This window comes from Orycteropus afer, unplaced genomic scaffold (assembly GCF_000298275.1).
Source record: "Orycteropus afer afer isolate SDZICR_OR568_19922 unplaced genomic scaffold, OryAfe1.0 scaffold00035, whole genome shotgun sequence".
Classification (NCBI taxonomy): domain Eukaryota; kingdom Metazoa; phylum Chordata; class Mammalia; order Tubulidentata; family Orycteropodidae; genus Orycteropus; species Orycteropus afer.
This window is the reverse complement of record NW_006921622.1, coordinates 12,090,002-12,098,848: the sequence shown is the minus strand read 5'-3', so window position 1 is coordinate 12,098,848 and position 8,847 is coordinate 12,090,002.

Below are 8,847 nucleotides of genomic sequence, written 5' to 3'. Positions count from 1 at the left end.
AAACTCTTCCATCTCTGAGTTTGTGCATTAGCTTCATGCCACAGTACACACGGGGTTCACAGGTGTTAACTCACATCCACTTTCTGACCTGCCTAGGAAGTAGATGCTAGAATGATCTCCATGGTATGGGTGGGGACACTGGGGAGATCTCTGAGAAACACTCAGACTTGTCCAGGGTCACAAACTGGTTAAGAGGGATGAGCTGTGTCTGAAGTGAATTGAACTCTGTCTGTTCCAATCTGGGGCTCTGGCTGCACTCAGGCCTTTCCCAGGTTCTGGGGGCGGGGGCAGGGAGAGACTGTGCTGGTGTCACCGTGTACATTTATGGAGATGACATGGGGAAAAGTGAGCATTCAGCAGCCCAGAGCAGCCTTTGGGGAACCCCTAGCTGAAGTCAGGCTATGATCATGTGACCCAGGATATGACCTCACTTCCTTGGTGATGGAGTACACAGAATTTAGAACCCTGGTAACTAGGCCCCTATATTGGAGAGACAGCCGCTAGGCCAGCTCACTTGAGTGGAGACGCTCAAACCATGAGTACCCTGTGTAGTTGCTTCTCGTTTTCATTTACATCCAATCTGGAGAAATCCAGTTGGACACTACCCCGAAGGTTGAGACGTGGTCTCAGTGCCCGCTCCCGAAGGGTCTGGCCATTTTCGGAAAAGAACCAGAAGGTAACAGAGGCTGGCCCAAGGCGGTCAGTGCAGCCCAGGCCACCACTGTGACCCCACCTAGGTGCCCCACACTCCCTCCCCCGTGTCATACCAGCCCTTTTCTTGGTGGGGTCCTTGGTCCTGAAGGGGGCAGGGAGGAAAGGACGACAGACTTGATGAGGCAGAAAGTTGTTGGATGAGGCAGGGTCCATTTGGGAGAGAGGTGGGTAGGGTCAGAGAAGGAGGTGTCCTGATCTGCAGGGGGAGGGGATGTGGGAGAGGCAAAGTGATGAGAGAGAGGATGAAAATGGGAATGGTGCTGCCACTTCTCTACTAGCACTCACTGGGAGCTCCCCCAGCTCCGTGGCCACAGACCAGCACCTGCACTGGCTTCAGGGACTGGGCCTGATGTGGAACACAGTGGTGTGTGAGCCTATTCTGTCAGATTGGGTGCCTTGGAGCCTCATGGCTTGGTGGGTGGCCCAGGTGGAGAGCTGCTTCACGTTCCTGCCCAAACACCCATCATCACATGGGGCACTGGGATCTAAGTTCTAGCCAGGGGTCCTAGTTTAGAACCTGGTTTAGGGAGGAACAGTCATGGGCTCACAGGTCGAGTGGGCACTCTCCTCTGGGCCCTCTCTGAGCTCCAGCTGCCCTGAGTGGGACAGGGACACCTAGTCCTAACTACTGACACTACCTGCCCACTTGTGACCCTCTGCCGCCCCCCTCCTCCCAGATCCTTCTGCAATAATTAGAGGGTGTTATTGGTAAGTAGGGTCAGTGGACTTGGATGGTGCAGCCCTCTGGCCAGTCCGCTCAGCCTGTGGGGGACACATGGAATTGTTAGCTCCTCTGAGGCCAGGACACACAAGGGCCTGAAGAGGAAGAGAGGGAAGTAGGTGGCTTGGAGGGGTCCTTGATGCCTGCAAGTCCACTGCTGGGCATTGTTTCCACAGAGGCGCACCCAGGAGAGCCACGAGGAGGAAGAGGATGCTATGCCCTGCACCATCTACCCCAAGGAAGGGGCCAGGAAGGGCTGGCGTAGGCTCTGCGTGAGTGCGGGAGGCAGTGTTCCCATGAAAGGACCCCAGATGGTCAGAGGGGCCCCAGGAATTAGGTGCCACCCCGGAGACCCCCAGCACCCTCCCAGGGCTTTCCCTCTCCAGGCTGGCCCCTAGTCCCTGCCCTAAGGATCACCTACTCCCCTTAATTCCTTCTCCCACTGCCCTGTCCTCCCTGACCAGGTGCAAAGTCACTTTTCCCATATTTATGAATGTGTGAAAGGAGTTCTCTATATTGTTTTCATTTCAAGCAGCCTATGTGGTCTTTTAGGAGCTCTGGTATGGTAGCGCCTAAGGCACTTAACTGCTAAGCAGAAGGTTGGTGGTTCAAACCCACCAGCCACTCCTGGGAAGGAAGGTTGGGCAATCTACTTCCCTAGTGATAATGCCTCAGAAACCCAAGGAGGGGTCCCTTTGAAACTGGTCTGTCTTGATGGCGCATAACAACAACAACAGCATGTGGTCTTTTGCATGTTGCTCCTGTTTTAGTGTTTAGCTCCCATCCCCCAGGTTCCCAGACATCAGCCTGCTGCACAGTTGTTCTGCATTTTTTTCACAGCCTCTCACAGCCTCAGGCCTATTAGGCTTATTTTCACCAAATGCAAGGTTCAGGCCTAGATAGACCTTCTTCTGCTGCTACAAGTAATCTCAGAGAACCCATCACCACGACCCCCCAGGTCAGGAACTGTCCTGACTCAGCTGCAGGGAACAGTCCAGAAGGGAGGCTGACTCCCTCCCTGATTGAGCCTTTCACCGCTGCTGGCCCTGGACTGATTCCTTTCTGCTGTCCTTCCAGCAGGGCTGTGGGAACCCTGACTTGTGTCCACATACACTGACCCCTCCCCCACCCCACCCCCGCCCTAGGACAGACCCCCACCAGTGGGATGCTGGGGCGAGGGATGTGCACATTGAAAGTTAGGATCCCTAGAGCCAGACTCCTTCCCCAAACTGCTGCAGCAGTCATGTGGTGCCAGCAGTTGGTGAAGGTGGCTGGGTCCCTGATTCCAGGCTGTCCTGAATGCTATGGCTCTTTTTCATTGTTGCCAATCTACATCAGGGTGGCCAATGGACCTGCAGGGTGGCTTTGAGGTTCTGTCGGCCCTGACAAGCTGAGTCCCTTCTCAGTCGTTTACCAGCCATTTGGATTCTCTCTCCCCGTTTCTACCGTCAGGTCCTTGGTCCTGTGGAGTGTTGTCTCCCAGTACGGGATCTCCAGTTTCTCAACTTTGGCTGGATCTGGGACCACCATAACTTCACCAAACCCCCTGAAATGTTCAGGGAGAAAAATCTGTGTCTTGCTTTGCCATCCAAGGGGGTCTGGTTGGCTGTGTCTGCTCTATGCGTTGTCCCCAGCTGGGGAGCCAGCGAGCCTGCACAAGACTGCCCGCCAGCCCCTCCACCACACCCTCCCCAACCCAGCTCCGGAACCAAGCAGGCCTCAGCCAGCACCTAGGGCACTTGATGGAGCCTAGCGGTCATGTGGTTCTGCGCTGTGACTGTGTGACTTTGAGCAGACACGACATGGCTCACCCTCTAGGATCTCATCTCTGGAATGGGGTGTTTGATGAGGCCTCACTGGATACTGCTTTCCTTACAGGGAGATATCATGATTACTGGGTTAACAGAATAACTTCTGGTTCTTCATATTTTCAATCGTCCTCACCTTCAATTCTACTTGGAAAGTGGAGCCCCATTTTCTGCTCAAGGCACTCGTGTCCCAGCTCCTGCTACCACAAGTCACTGAGGGTGGGGAGTTCCCGGGTCTGAGCTTTGGCTTTTGGTCCTCCTGGTGTTTCATGGGGCTGTCTCTGACAGGATGTCCCTCCTCTGTCCCACTGCAGTGTGCCTGTGGCTCGGAGGAGGACCTGGATGAGACTTGTGCACTGCGCACCGACCGGCAATGGGTGGAGAGGAAAGTGGCGGGGTGCCTGGTGCCAGCATTCCTGGAGGGTGACTTGGCTTACATTCAGGCCTTTCTGGCAACATATAGAACCTACACTACCACCCAGCAGGCCCTGGACCTGCTGTTCCAATGGTGAGTGTCCCAACCGCCACTGCATATGGAGCTCTGCCACCTACCAACCTACCGGGTGTGAGTCTTAGGAAGGTCACTTCACTATCTGAGCCTCAGTTTGCTGAGAGAGGCACCAACTTGCCAGAATGATTGTCAGGACCACATGGGACATGTCATGGGAAGTGTGTAGCCAGAGCCCAGCTCTGCAGAGGAGGCTGCTTGAGAGGCTGGCATGTGTACATTGTTCCTCTTCCTCTGCCACTTGAAAAAGCTGCATGCCCCACCCCTCACTGCCTTGTGCCCTTGAGCAAATCCATTTTCCACTTGTAAAGGGGGTTGTGATTGCACCTAGTGGTTCCCTGTCCTTGGTGTTGCCAGAACAGGGATCCCTGGTTGGCAGAGAAGCCTCTGGCTACTTAGATATTGTGGAAGGTTCCAGGGGAGTTCGTTCATTCAGCAGTTATCTCTGAAGCCTTTACTGTTGCAGACACTGTTCTAGGCACTTTGCTTCACTCAGTGAACTAAGCAGACAGGCAGCCCTGGCCTCCTGGGCCTCCTGGGCCTCCTGGGCCTCCTGTGTAGCCAGAGAATCAGACAGGAACAGCAGCCATCGTAAGCAGGCAGTGTCCACAGTGCTTTACATGTGATGCCCTCACACCTGTCCAGGTATGGACACAATTTCCCTCATTCTTCCGGGGATGGCGCACTCCAGGACCAGCTGAAAGAGTGAGTGGACTTTGTGTGGGGGAGAAGGAGGGGCTCTTGTCTCCACAGAAGTGTGGAGGTTGTGGGGGCCTCCGAACTGGTGCTGGGAGACCCTGGGTGCTGCCCATCTGGATGCCCTGGAGGAATGCCTTGAGGGGTGCCCCCTGAAGGAGGAAAGCAGTCTCAGAGATCTGCAGGTGGTGGCCTTGCATGCCGGGGAGCAGAGGGGAGCCTGGGGTCTCAGAGAGGTCCCTGAGAGAACCTGTGCACCGACAGTGCCCTCCCAGCTCGGCTTGTGCCCTCCCCTATTCGGGATCCAAACAGGAGGTGTAGGGAGAAGTCTGCTCCAGGATCCTAATCCCCAGGGCTGGAGGATCTGCTGCATGTGCGGCCACGATCCTTTGGGGAATGCTGTCTGTGGGAGAACAGACCCTCATGTGTTCAGAAAACCAGGCTCGACTCTTGCACACAAGCTGAGAGCCTGGGAAAGCTGGGGTGGGGGCAGGGGGGGAGGCTGGGGGAACACCACATGTCCCTCAGTGCCAGGTATTCATGGAGCCTCATGTGTGCCAGGCTGTGAGGTGAACAAGCAGAAACACTCTCCTTGCCTCCAGGGTTTACTCTCCTGTGGGGAGGTGCCAGAGGACAGACAGGGACTTAAGTCAGGCTTCCTGAGGAAGGAACAATTGGTCAGATCATTGATGGAGAGATCCCTGAGACCAGGGCTCTGTGCGAGCCCCTGCTCAGTGAGCAGGCCTGCCTTAGTCACGACAGCCAGAGTGGGTGGGCCTGGGAATGGCCTCCAACAGTGCTGGCCACACAGAGGGACTGGGCCCCTTGCAGGGATGCCCTGCGGGAGCAGTGTGGTGGGAAAGGACAGGTCTCTGACCCTGCTCTTCCATCCCCATCCCCAGAGCCATCTCCTTTATTCTGTTCACCTGGCTGGCTGAACATCTGGAGGATTTCCAGCAGCCCCCAGACTTCCCCTGCCTCAAGGCTGTAGTGGAATTCCTGCAGGCCTATATGCCCGGCTCGGACTTGGAGCACCGTGCCCACCGTCTCCTTGTCCAGCTCCCTCGCCTGGAGCCCACTGCAGCAGAGCCAGCAGGTGAGGAGGACTAGGCATGATTGCGGGTGAGTAGTAGAGATCCATGGGGCAGGGCAACACTCCACTGGTGGATCCCTACCTGGGAAGATGTCTGGGGTGGAAATCCAGGCCATGGGCTTCTCTCCACTGCACTTGAATGTTTTCTGTCATTGGAAAGGCAGTAATGTTGAACGCTCCTTTCCTTGCAGCTCCAAAGCCAAGACAGATTCCACTTAGGAGAGTAGCCCAAGATCCAGCAGCAGCTCCAGAAGCAGCTTGTGGATCACCTGGTGATGGTGAACCTGTTAGTGCACCAACTCAGGACCTCCACAGAGCACCAGGTCCACCATCACCAGTTCAGTCACTGACTCCTGGTGGACAGCCAGCTGAAGAGCTGCTTATTCTTCCTGGCTCAGTACCAGAGGTAAAGCAAGAACAGCCTGGTGATGTGGATCCTGATCGTGAAACGACATCAGAGCTCCATGGAGCACTAGATTCACTATCACCAGCTCCATCACCGGGAACTGGTGGAGAATCAACTGCAGAGCTGGAAAGTCTTCCTGGTCCGTCACTAGACATGAATCAAGAATGCCCTGGTGAAGCAGATCCTGCTTGTGAAACAGCATCAGAGTTCCTTGGAACACCAGATCCACCATTACCAGCTGCGTTGTGGGGATTTGATGGAGAATCAGCTCTAGAGCTGGATGCTCGTCCTGGCCCAGCACAAGAAGTAAATCAAGAACACCTGGGTGATGTGGATCTTGATCCTGAAAAGGTATCAGTGCTCCATAGAGCACCAGATCCACCACCACCAGCTCCAGAAGCAAATTGCAATCCACACGGTGATGTGGATCCTGATAATGAAACAATAGCGGAGCTGCCGAGAGCACCAGACCCACCATTGCTGGCGCCATCCCCAGAAACCAGTGCAGAATCAGCTGGAGGGCTGGGGATGATTCCTGTCACAATACCAGAAGAAAATCAAGGACCAAGTTCTGATCTTGAGCCTGCTCCTCTACGAATGCAGGGGCTTCATGAAGCCCTAGATCCTCCACCTCCAGATACGGCACAGGCACAAGAGGGCGAGCCATGTGCCGCTGCTTCTCCACAGGTCATCATCCTCCACAGCGAGGGAGCATCTGCTCTGGAAGCAGACCCTCTTCTACCCTCACCTGAGTGGGAGTTTTCTTGATTTTCCTTTAGCATTCTCACTGATCACTTTGTCCTTTATAGTTTATACTATTATAACTGGTAGTTACCTAATTAAATAAAGTTTGGACTTAATAGTTGTAAAGCGTATGACATAGTGGCTTTGTGTAATTTCACAATCCTTTTCAACCATTTCCAGTCTCTACTTGCACAATTTTTTCATTACCACAAAAGAAAGCCTGTACCCATGAGGCAGTCTCTCCCACGGCCCCCTCCCTCTTGTCTGTGGCAATCTGTGATCGGCTCTCTGTGTCTATGGAGGTATCTACTCTGTTTTTTTTTATCTTAATAGAAATACCTGGTCTTGTGTGCCTTGCTTATTTCCCTCAGCTTAGTGTCTTCAAGGTTCATCCATGGTGTAGCTGGCATCCATATGTAATTCCTTTTAAGGTTTAATGCTATCCCATCACATGGATGGACCACACTTTGTTCATCCATTCATCAGCCTATGGCCGTTTGTGCTGTGCCTACCTTTAGACTGATGTGACAGGTGTTGATGTGAACATTCATGGACAGGTATTTGCATGAATGTCTGTGTATAGGATAAATGGCAGGGGAGAGCAAAGGGGAGGTGGGAAGGGTGAGGACACAGTCCAGGTGTGCAGAGTGAGAGTTTGGAGAGAGGAAGGGGCAGACAATGTATGGGAACTGAGGAGGTGGGAAAGGCCTGGAGAACTCCCAGATGTTGGTCACAAGGAGTTAGGAGGGGTCCTGAAACAGAACTGGTGTGGTGAGTGGTGGTGGATGGGGTCAGACTTACTATGGGAAGTGAGAAGATGGAAGGGGCCAGGTCACCACCACCTGGTGAGAGAGTGAGCATATGGGAGGGGTGAGGAGGTAGTCTAGTAATGGCAAGGGAGGAGGGTAGGGTGTAAGAGTGAGGAGGAGCCAAAAGTCCCAAGAAGGCACAGGTTTGGGAGGAAGGGTGCAGTGAGTGCATCTTTGTGAGCAATGAAAGTGGGGATTGCCAGGAAGCCACCCAGGTGTCAGGAGTAAGGAGGAGGTAAGTGGAGGTAGGTTGGCAGAAGGCATGGGTGTAGGGAGTGAGGTTGTAGGAGGGGTCAGTGGGAGGCCAGCTGTGATTGCGAAGGAGGTGGGAGGGTTAGGAAGCAGCTCAGGTGTGGAATGTGAGAAGGCAGGCCGGGTCAGGATTTAGCCTGCTTGTGGGAAGTGAAGAAAAGGGAGAGGTAAGAAAGCTCAGGTGAGGTTAAGAAGGAGTATAAAAGTTCAGGGAGTGGGCCAGTTATAGGAAGTTATGGGGAGGCAGGAGTCAAGAGAAGTCATGGGAAAGTATTGAGTCAGTGGGAGGAAGCTGAGGGCAGCCCAGGTGTGGGAAGTGAGAAGGTGGAGGGGTCAGCAGCCAACAAAAGTTTGCAGAGGAAGGAGGTGAGAATGTCAGGAGGAGGCACAGGTGTGTGCAATGAGGAGGTGGGAAGGGCCAGGAGGCAGCAAATGTGCAGCAAAAGACTGCTTGAAAGTGTCCAAAAGCAAAGATGTCACTTTGAGGACTGAGGTACACCTGACCCAAGTCATGGTAACTCAGTCACCTCATGTGCATGCAAGAACTGGACAATGGGAAAGGAAAACCAAAGAAGAATTGACACATTAAACTTGCAGTGTTGGCAAAGAATAGTATAGCATGGTCTACCATGGTCAAAAGGATGAGGAGAGAGAATCAAGAGAAACATTATCCCAAACTGATTCCTATGTGGTGGAAGTCATACACATGAAAACACTTAGTCAAAGGGACTAGTGGACCATGGGACCTCAGCCTGAATGTCCCTGAGGCCAGAAGAACTAGATGGTGGCTGGCTACCACCTTCAACCACTCAGAAAGGGATCAGTGTAGGAGATCCTGGGGAGAGTGACAAATTAGGGAACCAAACTCCAAATCATCAAACAGACCAAGCTTTATACGACTATGAGACCAGAGGAAAAAGAGGGTGCCCAGCTACCATTGTCAATGACTTAGAGGAGGATCTTTGTAGGAGATCCTGGATAGAGTAGGAGAATAATGTGGAACAAAACCCCAATCATATAATTAAAAGAAAAAAAATGGGGGATGAGGTTTGCTGGTCTGATAGGGCCTGGTAGAACTACAGAGACTATATGGCCC